General features: G+C 40.9%; 1 protein-coding gene across 1 annotated transcript in view; it reads left to right on the top strand.

Moving 5' to 3' along the window:
- The first annotated feature begins 11,306 nt into the window (after positions 1 to 11,306).
- The window catches only part of LOC110676157 (formin-J), a 95,650-nt gene continuing 90,665 nt past the window's right edge, over positions 11,307 to 16,291 (top strand). Inside the window, exon 1 of the mRNA XM_021842929.1 lies at positions 11,307 to 11,708. The gene's annotated coding sequence lies outside the window, so the exon portion shown is untranslated. The remainder of the gene's footprint in view (positions 11,709 to 16,291) is intronic.

The raw sequence follows: 16,291 nt of genomic DNA, 5'->3' as shown, positions 1-16,291 counted from the left end.
TTTCGGCTCATCTTTTTCTTGCTCGTTGCGCTGCTTTTTCGGATCTTCTTTCTCTCCTTGTGACTCTCTGTCGTTTGTTCGTAGGTTTGTTAGGTTGTACCTTCGGGTTCCTAAGCTTGTCAGTCGCTGCTTGATCCGTAACCTTTCTCAGTGCCTTTTCGACAAACTCTGCTCTCATCCTCAGCGCTTTCTGCTCGTGCATGGCAGCATTGACAGAAGATTTAATGCTCGTCAGCCTGCTCTTGATCAAAGTTTGCACTTTGTTCCGTTCCTTGACGAACTGGATGAGTTCATCGACCTTATTCTTCACTTCTGCCAACCTCGAGTTTTCAGATTGTTGCCCTCTTTGAGCAGCGTTATTGCTCGATTTCAGTGCTTGTGTCTCACATTTCTTCGAGCTACTGCTATGCGTCGGTAGATTCACCGTGGTATTCACCGATGATCGTGGTACCGTAACGCTTTTCTTTTTAACGCAGATTCGCGTCTTCGACTCCCGCTGTGTTGAACTCCATTGTATCGGCATTGTTTTGAAGGGTTCGGTAGGTTTCTTGTGAAAGTTCAGCTGATCTGGCGATAATGGAGTAGCAACCACGGGTGGCCAATAAAGCTCAAGCTCAGACTCTTTATCAATGAAAAAAGCTGCAATTTGATGATGATGATGATGATGATGATCGTTTTATACAGTAAAACCTCCATGAGTCGATGTTCCATGACTCAATATCTATTCATGGAACCATACTTTTAACAAAATTCCCTGGTTACTGCGATGGTCCCTCGAAACAGCTTTCCAAAAGATTCTTGTTCCATGATTCGATATATACATGAGTCGGTGGTTCCTTCAGGTATCGAGTCATGTATATGTAAAACACATATTTTACCGGAAATATTTGTGAATTTTAATCCAAACTTAAGATGGTCGAATTCGATGACCGACCGATTTGACATGGAATTCATCATACATACCTAGTTACATGCCGATAGTTTGAATTTCCGTTCCAGGGGAAGCAGTCTCGGTGCGGGTGGTTGCATCGAAAATTTTTCCTCAAACTGCCTCATCCCTGATGAGGTTCGTTCGTAAGAGAGAGAAAAAGAGGTTTTCCCTGGCGGGCTGCAATCGAGCAAGGAATGCAAAGTGGATTATTAGCCATGAATAATATCTCCGAGTTTTGATCAATTTCATGTTTGAGTTGCTGCCCTATCATGGGTGGGTGGAAAAATTGTGGCGAGGGAGATGGAAGAAAGAGGTGCTGGCACCGAGAAGTGGCAGAGTATGAATTTGTTATGAGATTTTGATGAAAGAATCTGCTCGGAATAAATAAGCAGCTGGCAGGAGGTACCTTTGGACTGAAAGTTGCAGTCGAAGTTGCGGCAGAATTTGACTCAGGTCAGTGGCAGCTAAATTGATGAACATTTATAGAAAAATGAAGCTAATAAAATAATTAAACGCAAACAATGGCTCTAACAATTTTTGCAATAAAAAATAAAAAAAAAAAACACTACACATTACATCTATTTTTTCTTCGCATTAACGTCCTCACTGTGACAGAGCCTGCCTCTCAGCTTAGTGTTCTTATGAGCACTTCCATAGGTATTAACAGAGAGCTTTCTTTGTCTAAGTTGCCATTCTTGCATACGTATACCGTGTGGCAGGTACGATTATACACTATGCCCAGGGAAGTCAAGGAAATTACCATTAGGAAAAAAATCCTGGACCGACCGGATATCGAACCCAGACACCTTCAGCATGGCTTTGCTTTGTAGCCGCGGACTCTAACCACTCGGCTAAGGAAGGCTCCTTACATGTTACATGTAAATCGTTAAGTCGAGACCAATAACCAATTATAAATTTAAAACTAGCAATGAAAATAGTAGCGATGTTCCTATGAAAACTTCCAAAAAAGCAAAAAAAAAAAATAAAATAAAATATATTTTTTTTATTATTATTTAGGAAAATTTCTAGCATTTGAGTACTGATTTTTTGAACTTTTCTTAGGAAATTTTCAATTCGATATTAATTGTTTATTACTTTGTATTGCGATTACTTTATTATTAGGTAATTCATACACAATTCTCGCTTGTTTCGGATTATTGAATTAACTGTTTTTAATAAACTAATGTTGGTAATCCTTTTCCTACGATAGGAAAATAGTTATCCCTCGTTTAGATGACGAGAAGAACAAAACGAAGAAGCACAATGATGAAATTCAGTTGGGGCAATTGTTTTCCCGTCCTCTGTCTGGGTCGGCCGGTTAGTTGAAAAGTAAATATCACAAGAGAATTGAACGTTCTCCTTCTGTCTTCTGACCATGTTGAACCCCAGGACCAAGTCGTGACAGATTGAGACAGACAGACAGACGGGACAGCAAGCCACTTGGCAGGAAGGAAAGTTCCTTTTTCCGGGAAGGTCTCCTTGCCATAACAAACAACAAGTCAGGTCAAATCAATAATTGCAGTGTAATTGGAAGGCAAACATTCCGAGAAAGGGACGATGTTCAAGACGTTTCTTTGATTTGAATTGTGAAGAAAGTTGTCTGAATAGATAATGATGAGCAGATGGGATCGTGAATGCAAATCGAATGATTGCTTAATTTAATTGCAAATACTGCTTTTCAAGGGGTTCTTTTTTAGTCTTTTATCAACGGTTGCGATTATATATGAAACAATGCAAGAGTAGCCAGAATTTGATTAAAGATGAGGAAATAAGATGACTGATAATTGAACAGATTAATATGAATTACTTGAATAACACAAACGCACAAGGTTGATTATTTGAAAATAATTACTATAATTCTGATATGTATAATTTTTCGTATTTTTCAGTGCAAAAATCTCTGCATAACTTATTTGTGCAAAGTATGATTCTTAGTCTTAAGGTTCCAGTTAACGATTTGACCTTTGAAGGAAGTACCGTAATTCGGGTTAAGATTGATCAATTTTTGGGATATATCCTATATTTTTCATTTGAAAACGCAAGTGTTGTAAGTTTTATATTATTAAAACATGTACTGGCACCCACCGCTCCTGATCATATACTGTATTTTGGTTTTCAAAAGATTTAAGTATGTTTAAATAAATGTTTTGAGTATTTTTTTGATTTAGCTGATATGCGGTAACATTGATCACCCCTATGAAAAACGATCGGTAATATTGAAAATGTCGTTGCTTAATTAAATCATGTCCCCTGAAGTCGAAAATGAAGACCAAACTCTTACAAGTCATTTACCTTTTTAGTTATCTCAAAACTAAAAACACTTTGATCCGCGAAATACGCCTAAATGTAGGCAATTCCCTAAGGAAATTCTGCATTCTTAATAGAAGTTCGCTAATGTTGCTTAATTGAATAAATTTAAGAAAGATTTGACAACGGAATCGTTTTTAACGATGCTGTTTTTAGTAACAACCGCATTTTCCTTGCTTATACCATTTTCAGAACACATGTGAGACTTGAATCTTTGGTATTGTCATCCATAATGATAAAACCATTAATTCAAAAAGCTGACAAATTTACTCATGAACGAAAAAAAACCTCAATATTTATTATTTAATGAATGTAAGAAAGAGATGCACCATTCATACTTTGAAAGTTTCCCATCAATAAATGATGATTCGAACTTTTTACGAGAAGGGTCATATCGACCAATCTTACTCCGCTGATCAATGTTACCCCGGATTACGGTAACATACTAGGCATCAGAGAAGTGTGCAAAATTCCGCCATTTGTTTCACAGGGCTAGTTGAAATATTTTGTTCCTCTCTATATTTCTCCAACGGTTATGTCACCAGGTTGTTCGTTCAAGAAATGCTACAGGTCCTAGAAAATTACGGCGTTCTCTAGAAATTTAACTCAGGAATAAAACATAAATTATTCTGTAGTTTCTCCGAAGAATCTTCCAACAGCTCCTCCAGAACTTTTTTCATCAATCACCAGAATGAATCATCAGAAGTTGTTCTCTAATTCTTGAAACAATCTTTCTTAGGGCTTCTCCAGAATTTCTTTTGGGATTCCTGTAGTATATTCTCCAGGTTAGATATTTTTCCGTAAATATGCGGAAAAAATCTTGTAACTGGATATATTTCGTGAGGAAGAAATGTCCCCCTCCCCTATGAAGAAATTTTCAGGATGTGTCTGATGGATGTGATGTATGCTGAGGTTCGATAGCTATTTTTGCTGGAGGTGACCTAAAACTGCATTTGGCTAGGCATTTGGCATCGCTGGAATAATTACAAGCACCAACAGATTGACTGTTGGACAACCGGAAAAAATAGAATGTGCATATTCCATTTGAGAAGAATGGAAGCTGTACATAAACAGCTTCAATTCCATGCACAATCTCACAGCAGCAAGGTCGGAGCTTTTCGATCACATATAAACTTTAAAATACTCACGTAGCACACACACCCAAGCAGAATTTGGATACACTAACACATCGCACTTCAATCACATTGCTGCATGACCAGCTGCGCTTGCACCAAGCGCCATTTTTTGCATTCTTCAAATCTATGTTAGCTTTTATATTTTTCACTAAACTCCACTTAAAAACTAACATTGAGATTTTGAAGACTTCGACCAAAACCCACTCGATTAAATCAACAACTATACAATTGCTAGAAACACTTCACACACGCAACTTCAATCAAATATTTAACCCCATAAAACTGTATCCAAACACACATCTAATCACGTTGACGTTCCCAACCAAACTGAATGATCAATCAACCTCGCATTTATATAGAAAAAACTTTGTGTTCATAACATTTAGATAGACAGATGGTGTCTTCGGCAAAGTTGTAGAATTGGTCAATTGAAATAACTATGTCGAAGACACGATTATTCTATCTCTTATACTTCTTGAGATATATGCCGTTTTATGTAAATGGCCGCTTGAAATATTATTTTTTATCATAACATTTTCCCAAGATTTTTAACATTTATTGTGTTCTCTACAAAGTTATTTGTCATGAAAAACCCGTGGTTTTGCTGAAAATATCATCACGCATCATTAACACCGTATGACGGCTCACCATAGTAGCATGTCCGAAAGAACTTGAAACTATTGAGAACCAGAGCTACAGGTCCAAAGCCCTGATAAAGGTGGATGGTTGTGATGTTATGACCGTGGTCATCATGTAAAAAACAAACGGACAATGCTGTATCGTGTCAGCACCGACGAGGCAGCCCCTCTAGCACGATTTAGGTAGCGCAACCCTGGTTAGGTGGCCTATCGAAGACTCTTCACAAACCAAGAAAGATAAAAGTATAGCAAACGGATTGATATTAAGGGCAACAGACCCGGCAACGAATAAAGGACAACGATTGGAAAGTTGAATCATGGAACGTGAGAACTTTGAATGAATTCGCGCGTGTTGAGCTCCTGATTCGTGAACTGCGGAATGTCGGCGTGAACGTGGTAGCTATCCAGGAAATACGCTGGCCGAGAACCGGAGAACGTGAATTCAGAGCGGTGGACCCCATCGCCAACACTTCATTCAAGTACCACATCTACTATAGCGGTGACTATAGAGCAGAATGTGGAGTTGGCTTCGTAGTGATTGGGAAGCAGATGCAGCGAATTATTCGGTGGAAACCGATAAGCGACCGAATCTGTGTGTTGAGAATGAAGGGCAAGTTCTTCAACTACAGCCTGATCAGCATATATGCGCCAACGAACGATAAGCCCGATGACATGAAGGATGAGTTCTATGAGAGCCTGGATAAGGCCTACGGAGAGTGCTCAAAACAAGATGCCAAGATAGTCATCGGCGACGCAAATGCGCAGATCGGAAATATTTCTTCCGACCCGTCATTGAAACGGAAAGCCTCCATTCCGTTACCAATGATAATGGCCTGCGGCTGGTGACCTTCGCTGCTGCTAGAGGGATGGCAATCAGCAGTACCTACTTCGCACGAAAGAATATCCGCAAACACACCTGGCGACACCCGAGTGGCGATGCCTGCTCCCAAATAGACCACGTGCTGGTTGATGGGCGACATTTCTCAGATGTCATTGATGTCAGGACCTTCCGAGGCCCTAATATCGACTCGGATCATTATCTCGTTGTAGCTAAAATTCGGGCGCGGTTATCCAGCGTCACGAGTTCCGCAACACACAGAACGCTACGCTTCAATATACAACGCTTGTCGACTGATGGGGTAGCTGCGCAGTACCGTCAGCAACTAGACGAGAAGTTGGGAAGAGTCAACGTTGCTGGAGACGTCGACAGCCTGTGGGACCCTATCCACGAAGCTGTGACAACAACGGCGCGGGAAGTGATCGGCACTGGTCAACGACGAAGACGGAACGACTGGTTCGATGAAGAGTGCCAGAGGGTGACAGACATGAAGAATGTTGCCAGAAGTCGTATGCTTGTGGCCGGTACCCGACAGAACAGAGAGCGGTACAGGGCAGCGAGAGCCGAAGAAAAGCGAATCCACCGCAGAAAGAAAAGGCAGCACGAAGAAAATGTGGTAGCTGAAGCTCAAGAAACCATGAACCGGAATGATATGCGGAGATTCTATGCAAAGGTGCGCGGCACAATACCATACCAGTGCCCGCCATGTGCAACGATCGAGAAGGAAATTTGCTGACCGATAAAACGGTGGCTACTAGGTGGAAGGAGTGCTTTCAGCTATTGTTGAACGGTGAAAATGGAAATGTAGCGAGGAACAGGATAAACATCGATGATGACGATCAAGCTGTGGACCCACCGACCATAGTAGAAGTTAAAAAGGCTATCAGCGAGCTGAAGAACTGTAAGGCTGCTGGGAAGCACGAGATCCCAGTCGAGCTTCTCAAGCACGGACGTAAGCAGCTTTATCAGTCGATCCACCGAGTACTTCTGAAGGTATGGGAATTGACCACCGGCTGGTTGGATTGCCTCATAATTTTGAACAAAGATTGCAAACAACATTTTTTGCTACAAATAACAACTTAATGTGTTGAAATTTCTGTTATTATAGCCTAAGGCTTAAGACTGCGCTTTCAAATGAAGCCTATTGAGCTTAAATCAGTTAAGATTACGTTGAGATACCGCTGTTTGAAGTTTGTTAGGTGAACCATAGTTGATGAATTGGAAGCAGTCCAATTTTGCTGACTTTCCCGCACTTACGATGCTGCCAAAAATCAAAAACAAAACAGATCAATCTCAAATTTTGAGAAATCGTCACTCGATGGTAAAGAAATCTACACGTAAAAAAAATCCGTTCTGATATTCGTGAACAAAATATCACAAGATACAGAACACACAGCTTATGCCTATTCATGATTTAGTTCCCGTTATCGTGGTTCAACACTTGTTGTTTCCGTGACCTGTTTCACTATTTTGAGAACAAAAGTTCTCTTTCTGTATAAACTTCTTCATTTTGTAACGCTTTCCATACCATGATTCTGAAATCACGATATCGAAAACTCCTAAATTCATATATGTGATTTGGTTCTAGAAAACGCGAACTATGTTCACGCGCGCTGTCAATAATAATAACGCATGCGCAAAACCTAGTAGTCAACAAAGCAGACCCTAGTTCGAAGCTGCCATTGATTTTCTCCCAGAAACTTTCTTTTTTACTGCAATTTGTTTGATTACAGGCGGAATTTTATTCAAATGGATACCAAAGATAGATTATTTAGTCGTTGCTCCTGCTTAAAATGAAGTCTGCTGGTCAAATGGACCGAAATTGCAGTCGATAGTATATATGCTTCCTCGAGTGTGTAGCTGTTTTTTCAACCGGACGAACGACAAAACTTTACCTGTTGATAATCCTTTAAACTATGTAGTTTTCTGGGCAATTATTAGATGTGCAACTAGTGTATTTATACCCATGGTGCTGTATTGCAAATAAGCGGCAGTATCTCAAATCATAGTTTATTCAAATGATTCTTTAGAAAGTGGGCAATGAAGGGTCTCAAAATATGGAATTTCAGTCGCGGATCGCCAGAACGCGATTCAGAACTATGTTCTTGAATTCGTGAAAATAGTTCTTGTTTACCGGAACAAACTTCACGTTTCCATGATGTCTTCATGCTGTCAGTGATTATTTCAGCAGGCGTTACGAATGATTTGTGGAACTTTGTTCCCAAATACGTGATTTTTATTCATGGTGTATTTTCATAAACCGAAAATCCACTTGATCCGGAGTTTGTGACTGATAGTGCTCACTTTTAGGAACGGTTTTATTTGCGTGTATAAAAAATATTAACAAGTGATTATAAGAACATGAATTTTGAGGTTTTTGTCCGGCCATGCGCCACTGTGCGTTGTTACTAGAGACCGAGTATACCTCTGCATTTCCACAGTTTTCATGGATAAGATATTGGGTTAGTGGGATAAGGTTAAGATCTGGGAGTCACCAATGGTTGGTGATGATCCATGATATAATCACGCCTTATCGGATTCGCAAAATAATTCGATAATCACATTGTACGCCGAAAAGTGTTTGTCACTCGCTCACGCAAGAACAAGTGACGCGATCAATTGATCAACTATCACTATTAACGATCCGCGGCGCTTTTTCATATCACTACATGAACAACGCGCGACATATTTGATCCTGCCCACATCGCCCGCCCCCGCAGGGCAAGGACCTTGACGAAGCACCAAATACAACTCGGTAAAAAACCCAAGAACAATCTTTTTTAAAACTCAGTGATGATAACCCATCAGTAAGTATAGTTTGAATTTTTTTTCTTCCTTTTTAGGCTTTTAATGAAGAATTTTTAAGTTAATATTAAGTGATAGTGATAGTTAATATTAAAGTTTCACATTGCCATAAAATATATGTTTTCTTCCTAAAGCGTATTTGCCAAAATGTAACCGTGTTGTTGGATTTGTTAAATATTACCATTTGAAAATTATATTCGACAATTTGTTTGAACTATCGTTTTTGAGGTCTTTCTTGCCCCGGAGTACTTAAATGAAAGTTTAAGGTAAAGATGAATCGTAGCCAAATTTCTTTCTTTCAAGAACACAAATCTGGAGACTAACTGGACACCCAATTGATCTAAAAAGATTGAGATTGAGCTAAAAGCTTAAACAGATGTTTGGTTCTCCAGATATGTGCTCTTGAAAATTTGTGGTTTGGCTTCCATTTATGTTCATTTCTTATTCTTCTTTCTGGCGTTACGTCCCAACTGGGACGAAGCCTGCTTCTCTGCTTAGTGTTCTTATAAGCACTTCCACAGTTATTAACTGAGAGCTTTCTATGCCAATTGACCATTTTTGCATGTGTATATCGTGTGGCAGGTTCGAAGATACTCTATGCCCTGGGATGTCGAGAAAATTTCCATTACGAAAAGATCCTCGACCGGTGGGATTCGAGCCCACGACCCTCAGCTTGGTCTTGCTGAATAGCTGCGCGTTTACTGCTACGGCTATCTGGGCCCCTCATGTTCACCTTAAGTGGTAATAGTTTATTTTTTAAACATGACTTATTGTTATTTATTTCTTTTTTTTGAGGCATATATTTTTTCAGTGCAACTAACGGAGAAAAAGTTTGGAGTAAATTTGAAACTTTCAGTCTCTTCTTCTATTTAGCTTGATTGTGGAAAACATAAGGTGTACAACATTCTGTATTACACATCAAATGGGATTTGGGCATCAAAAAAACCTTTCCAACATTTTTCAATAAAAAAAAACATATTTTGAAGTTATAGAAATATTTCCTGATATGCGAGTTTTTGTAGCCGAAATTTAAATCATTTCAATTTTAGAGCTACGAAGATATAAAAAAGTGTACCGTTTAAACGCGGGGCTCGGTATTTTGCTTAATAACCTTTCTCTTGGTTTGCGAAAACCATTGTTTCCCCCTAAAATAACTTTTAATGAGTTCATCATTTCATCCATAACTAATGAAACTCTAACCAAATCGATCATCACTAATTAGCTTTGATTCGTTGAAATCAATTGTATCAAACACCGCACGAAAATCAACATCACTAAGAATAATGCAAACTTGGAAAATTGTAAAAGTTTCCACCGCAAAACGCAAACAGTGCGTTCAGTGCTCGATAATTACGCTCCAAAAATAAACACTCGGAATGGAACGCCACCACAACAATAACATTTCGACGCTTTCTTTCGCATTTGTTAGCACGAATTTCTTGGCCTTACGTTCTCCACTGGGACAGAGCCTGCTTCTCAGCATAATGTTTTAAAAGCATTTTTACAGTTATTAACTGAGAGCTTTCTTAGCCAAAGTTGCCATTTTCGCATTCGCACATCATGTGACAGGTACGATAACACTTTATGCCCAGGGAAGTCAAGGAAATTTCCATTACGAAAAGTTCCTGGACTGACCGGAAATCGAACCCAGACACCTTTAGAATGTCTTTGCTTTGAAGCCGCGTACTCTAACCACTCAGGCAAGGAACGCCCCAACCGACCGGACGTCACTTCCCTCATTATTCATTGCGATCCAACAAAACCGCACTTGGGTCATGTGTTGTTAGTCTGGCACCTGCTGAGACTGTTTGTTACTCATTTATAAATGATATTGTATTTTCTCATTGCCAAGGAGCTACAAAATTTACGTAAAACAAAACATCTTACACTTGGCCTTCAATCGTCGGGAGCGACTACAGCTGGTCGCTTTAGCGGAGTCATGCGCGCGAGAAAGAGCGAGCGATTCATAATTTTCTCACTTGACTTAAGATATTTACCGTACTGATTCGAATACCAGACAGTTTCATATTCCGTACACTCTACTTTATATGAGAAATGTTTAAGTTGCAATCTTTCAAAATTTGCCAACCAAAAGTTGTTCGAACCAACGTGTCTGGAATACGAAGCGAAAGTGAGGTAGCGCCCGGAATAAGAAACATGGAAAGGCACATTTCTTTTTATCAAAGGACATTGAAGTTACAAAGTACAACTTGCAGACCCTGCTGCGCTATGTTGTGTATCTTATGAACTCATTGGTAACATGCATACATTAGTTTCCTCCTTTTTTCATTTCGGCCAAACGGCATTCGACCAATTGGCCCTTTCGGCCAAATTATTCGGAACCAGGAATTAATGTTTTTTTCAATGAATTCATGAGCACTCGAATCGTACGTGTCCGGTGTGTGGTGTCCATAATATGAATCAAAACGGTAGGTAAAATGACGCGCAACGTTAAAAATAGGGTCCTCCTCAGATTGAGAACATTTTCCTCGAAACAACGAGAATTTATTCCACATTCAACCGCCAACCGCATTGCGTGAGCGACTTTTCGAAAGAGGCCTTTCTCTCACCGCCGCTGAGCATATTTCGCACGCGCGCCTCTACGATGTCTTCACACCCGTCGTCACACACCATCCGTCTCCATCTCCCAATAATGGGGAGAAAAGCGGTCCATCGTCGCGAGTCGAGTCTCTGCGGTCAGTCGAACTGCTAACCGTGACGCGGACGATTCGAGAGCCGCCGCCGTCGTTTCGAATGTGTGTCCGACCCAAAACGCTGGCCCAACGAGATTTGGTCGTGCGTTGTGTTGAGGTTGACCTACGCGCTTCGTCAACAAGAGCGGCGAGAAAAGTGCCCTTTTCCGTGCGTTGATTGTCGCCCTATACTCCTGTGATCGGAAGTTTAATTAGATTGATCCAAACGGGTTGACGGATTCCCGGTGGATTTCGGGGACAGCATCGACCACGACAACGACAAGCGAAAACATAATTGGAATACTGCAATAATAAACCTAGAGTGAGGAAAGAGCGACGACACGGCTTAGTGAAATACAGGTCAGTCTGTTTGACAGAGGAGTCGCCCACGTGGCCTGGCTCTCGTCAAAAACGAGAAAATAAATCAAAACATGATGTTGTGTACATATGTGGGTGAGGACCGGGATGATGTGTTGACGCTTTGATCTTTCAGTGGCCTTCGTCGAGAGGTTAGTGCTCAACAGAAGCTCGTGCTTTCTCTGCTAGTAATTACGTACCTACCGGTTAGTAGGACCAATCACAGTCGATGAAGCACTGATGTATGTGTCATCACCTGCCTGAAGCGGGGTTTAGGTGTGTTTCAATAAGGTTGCACTGTTTGTTGGTCATTTAGGGATGGTAATTTAGGATGAGATGGCGCTTCTCACAAGCAATCAGTGTTTTACATTAGAGCAGGTAAACTGGTTGGAAATTGTGAATACAAGAGTCGATGAAAGTTAATGATGGTATTTTTTGGGATTGCAAAACATATTAGAACAAATGGGTGTTAATATCAAACTCGCTACTTTTTATTAGACGAATATGTAGATTCTAACAAAATATCATATAATACCGTCGATGGGGATGACAATGGGTGTAGGGGGTGAGATTGGGTCAAAACTTTACTACTCAAATTAATAATTCATATGCTAGGGAACTTATTTAGAATTTGTAGTTTTTGTTGAGTTTATCAATCAACTAGTATGTTGCAACTAGAGAAAATTTACAGCATTGAAATTATCTCGTGCAAAGTATCACTCATGTACTTAAACCTTTATTGTTATATTAGAAGTCTTTTCAATGCACTTCACTCGTATTTTCCGACATCCATTTGATTGTTCCACAAAAAGCGATACGGTGTCTAAAACATTAAAAACTAGGTTGAGATTGGGTCAAGCTAGATGCATAGTGATTCAAATCACAAGCCTACTTTTTTACGTGAATAACATCGTAAAATTATCAAAAGGTTTTCATATTCAAATGGGCCGAAACAAATCTGATATTTACTTTTTTCAACCTGCTTCTCAAATTTGGCGAAAATACGGAAGAGGAAAATAAATAAAATGACTTATTTTCAGTGACTTTTTTATGATTTTCCGTGTCATGGCTATTTTAGTACTCAATTTCCCACGATATTATTTTAGATAACAGGTATTATCAGATACTCATGATTTTTTTTAACGTACATGACCATAGAGAAAACAAGAAATTTTATTTATAAGAATGAGTTTTCCTTATGTTTGTCTGTTCGATCATATGTGTGTTTTTTAGATTCTAACTCACTTCAAAATCTTGTCAAAATCAAATCAGCGATTCATTATTATAATTATATCTATGAAAAACAAAGTTTCATATTAGAACAATGTTGGCAAAACAATAATAGATCTCTTTTAGATCACTTAATATCTACTAACATTATTTAAATATAAAGCACGAGATAACGGTTTTTGGATAACCTTCAGATCGATCTCAATGAAAAATGATTTGAAAATTTGTAATATGACAAATGCACGAAAGAAAGGCGTCCAAACTAGAGTTACTGTGCACGTGCTGTAGCCTTAGGTGCAGGAGCCTCATTGCTTGCAAGTGCACGGGCGCTCTGTACATTGTGAGACCTTCTTTAGTGCGCCTCATTTTTCTTGAGATGTGTCTCACTGCGGTCTCATGCGCTCCGTCACATGTGCTGTTTAAAAGTCAGCGCAATAATTGAAGTGGTTACAAAACTTTTCAACGAGGATCGAAATTGTAACTCTTGGATCGCGAGTCTTCGACTATCATATAGACCATCTAGACACCTGCATATTGCAGCGAAAATAGTTGTAGAGGCTCTTCGTTACTAAGCAGTTGTTTCACAACTTGGATACCGATGGCGAGCCGTAGCGCCGAACAGCGCTTGAGATGAGTCTCCCCGAGAGCACATCACCAAGCGCGCACTTTTAGAATTTTCGTGAGCCTCCGTCTAGTGCAGCACACTAGGATTCCGATGAGCTGAGAGACGGCTTGGTGGGAGGCTCGTCAGTATATTTATGTGCTCCTGAGAAATATGTAACTCTAAGTCCAAACCACCGAGCAGTACTCTAAGACGGAACGAGACAGGGAGCAGTAGAGCGATTTAAGACAGTAAATATCCGAGAAATGTTTAGAAATTCTAAAGATAAGTCCTAGAGTTTTGGAAGCTTTGTCAACGACGAACGAGATGTGCTGCTTAAAGGAGAGTTGAATATCCAAGATAACTCCCAGGTTCTTAATTTGGTTAACACGCTCTATGTCTTGACCAAATAAGGCATACTTATGGACAATTGTCTCTTTTTTGCGTTAGTAGCCGTGGATCGGCCAGCCAAGAAACCATGCTGATTGGTACTAATGTACGGATTCCAGTGCGAAAACAGGGGCTCCATGATAATCAGCTCGAACAGTTTGGCGATAGCACTTAATGAGGTAATCCCGCGATAATTGTTGCAGTCCCGCTTATTCCTTTTTTTGTGAACAGGAAACATATACGCTAGCTTCCAACATGACGGGAAGATACCGACGGTCACTGACAGCTGAAAAACAAGGAGCAGTGGAGTCAGCAAACTGTCTAAATGCTCTTTAAGGAACGCTGAAGGAATACCATCGGGCCCAGGATTGAAGGATTTTTTTAGCTTTGAGCATGCTCTAGCAATCACGTTTCTGTCAATATCGATAGCGTCCATGTTTTCACTGAGAAGAGCAAGCGGCAAGCTGAATATCGTCCTCAGTCAATCTATCTTCGGAAAAGACGCTAGCAAATTTTCGTGCAAAATGTTGACAAATGTCATTCGGGGTGGAAGCTACGTTGCCATTGAGCATCATGAAGGACGGCAGGCCAGCTTCACGACGTTGTTCGTTCACGAATTTCCAAAATTGCTTAGGACATGCTTTAAGTTTGCTCTGTATTCCTTGCTGATACTGCAGAAAACATCGCTTCGCCACTCGTTTATATTCGTGATTGATTTGGACATAGCTACGACGGAGAGATGTTGTTAGATGCTTCGTGTACTTCCTAAGGGCTGCTCTTTTTCTCGATTTCAAACGACGCAGTTCATTCGTTTGCCAAGGGGAACGAGATGGAGGATGATGAGACTTTTTAGGCACGTTTCGGTCAATGACGTAATTCAAAACGTTAGAAAAAGTCTGTTCAGCTGTATCGATATCAGAATTGCCGAGAATGTCGTCCCAATTGAAACTGGAGAGCAAGTTGGCGATGTTACGGTGGTCAGCTTTGCGAAAATCGTATGACACTGCGGCGGGCGATGTATTAAAGTCGTGTACCAGCGTAGTTTTGATGGAAAGCTGCAGAGGAGGATGATAAAGAGCTGTTTTTACTAGAGGAGAAGGAGCTTCACATAAAAACGGGGCTGTATCCTGAGCACTCACAAAGCAGAGGTCTAAACTGTTGATTTTGATTGGTGACGTGGTTGATTTGAGAGAGAGAGTAGCTGAACTGTAATTATCCAGTAGAAACGAGGCGTTGGCATGTATAACCGAGTGATCCACATCCGGAAAAAGAAAGCCGCTATGTGACGTTCTCCATGATATGCCAGGTAGGTTGAAGTCACCGATCGCGATGAGTTCATCGGTTGCATTAGCCATTTCAATAACAGAAAGAACTGACTGACAATGAGTTTCGACAAGGGCTCGATCGCGTACACGATCAGGCGGAATGTATAAGGCGCACAGAAATAACGTACGATCACCTAGCTTTATCGACGTCCACACCTGCTCTAAGTTCCTCCAAGCTTCATTCTCGAGTTCTCTAGCTTGGAATGTAGATCTTACCGCAACTAACACGCCTCACCCTTTTGCTTTGCGGTTGTTATTGGTATTGCGATCGCAACGAAATACCTCATAATCATTACCAAATACCTGACGAGATAGAGTGCGGGAGTCCAACCACGTCTCCGTGATTACAATGATGTCGTAAACGTTATCCGAAACAGCAACGCAAAACTCGTCCACATTGCTGTTAATACCACCGGCGTTCTGATAGTATACGATAATGTCTTGTTGGCTGCTAACCCGGGATGTAAGAGGTGAAGTGTTGGTGGATCCGGCCATGCTGCTGAAATTTGAAGCGGAATCAGGCGAGGTATGGGCCAAATCGTGAATGTACTTGCCTGCCAAAGCAGGTCGGAAGACCCCCGGACTACAATTGTCATCAGGACCGGGGCGACTGTGATGAGCGAGGGCTGGAGTAGGCACGACTGAGGCAGAAGAGCCGGGGGCTTCCAAAATGCTTTCCACGATGCGCCACGGTTGTGATATAGAATTTCGGGCATAATTTCGTCACTGGAGTAGCCTGAGGTTATAGACTGGTATACCCCCTCCATATCCCCAAACACAGGGCCGGGATGACTCTGCGTTTCGATATTATTCGAATGCGAGGGATCGTTGCTGAGAGCAGAAGTGGTTTCAGTTTGTGATGTGAAGCTAACACTACGATACTTGCCAAAAGGAGCGCGGTGGAAGCCCCTTTCCTCAGTCTCAACAACAGGACCAGGACGGCTGAGTTGATGCTGGCGGCGGGGCTCGACTGAGTTGGACGGGTTAGGGGCTTCCATTGAGCGTCGGTTCGTGCGTCCTGGTGAAGCGCATTCCAGAGG

Source organism: Aedes aegypti, chromosome 1 (genome assembly GCF_002204515.2).
Source record: "Aedes aegypti strain LVP_AGWG chromosome 1, AaegL5.0 Primary Assembly, whole genome shotgun sequence".
Classification (NCBI taxonomy): Eukaryota; Metazoa; Arthropoda; class Insecta; order Diptera; family Culicidae; genus Aedes; species Aedes aegypti.
The sequence above is the reverse complement of the archived record's forward strand: the minus strand, read 5'-3'. Positions and strand labels throughout refer to the sequence as shown.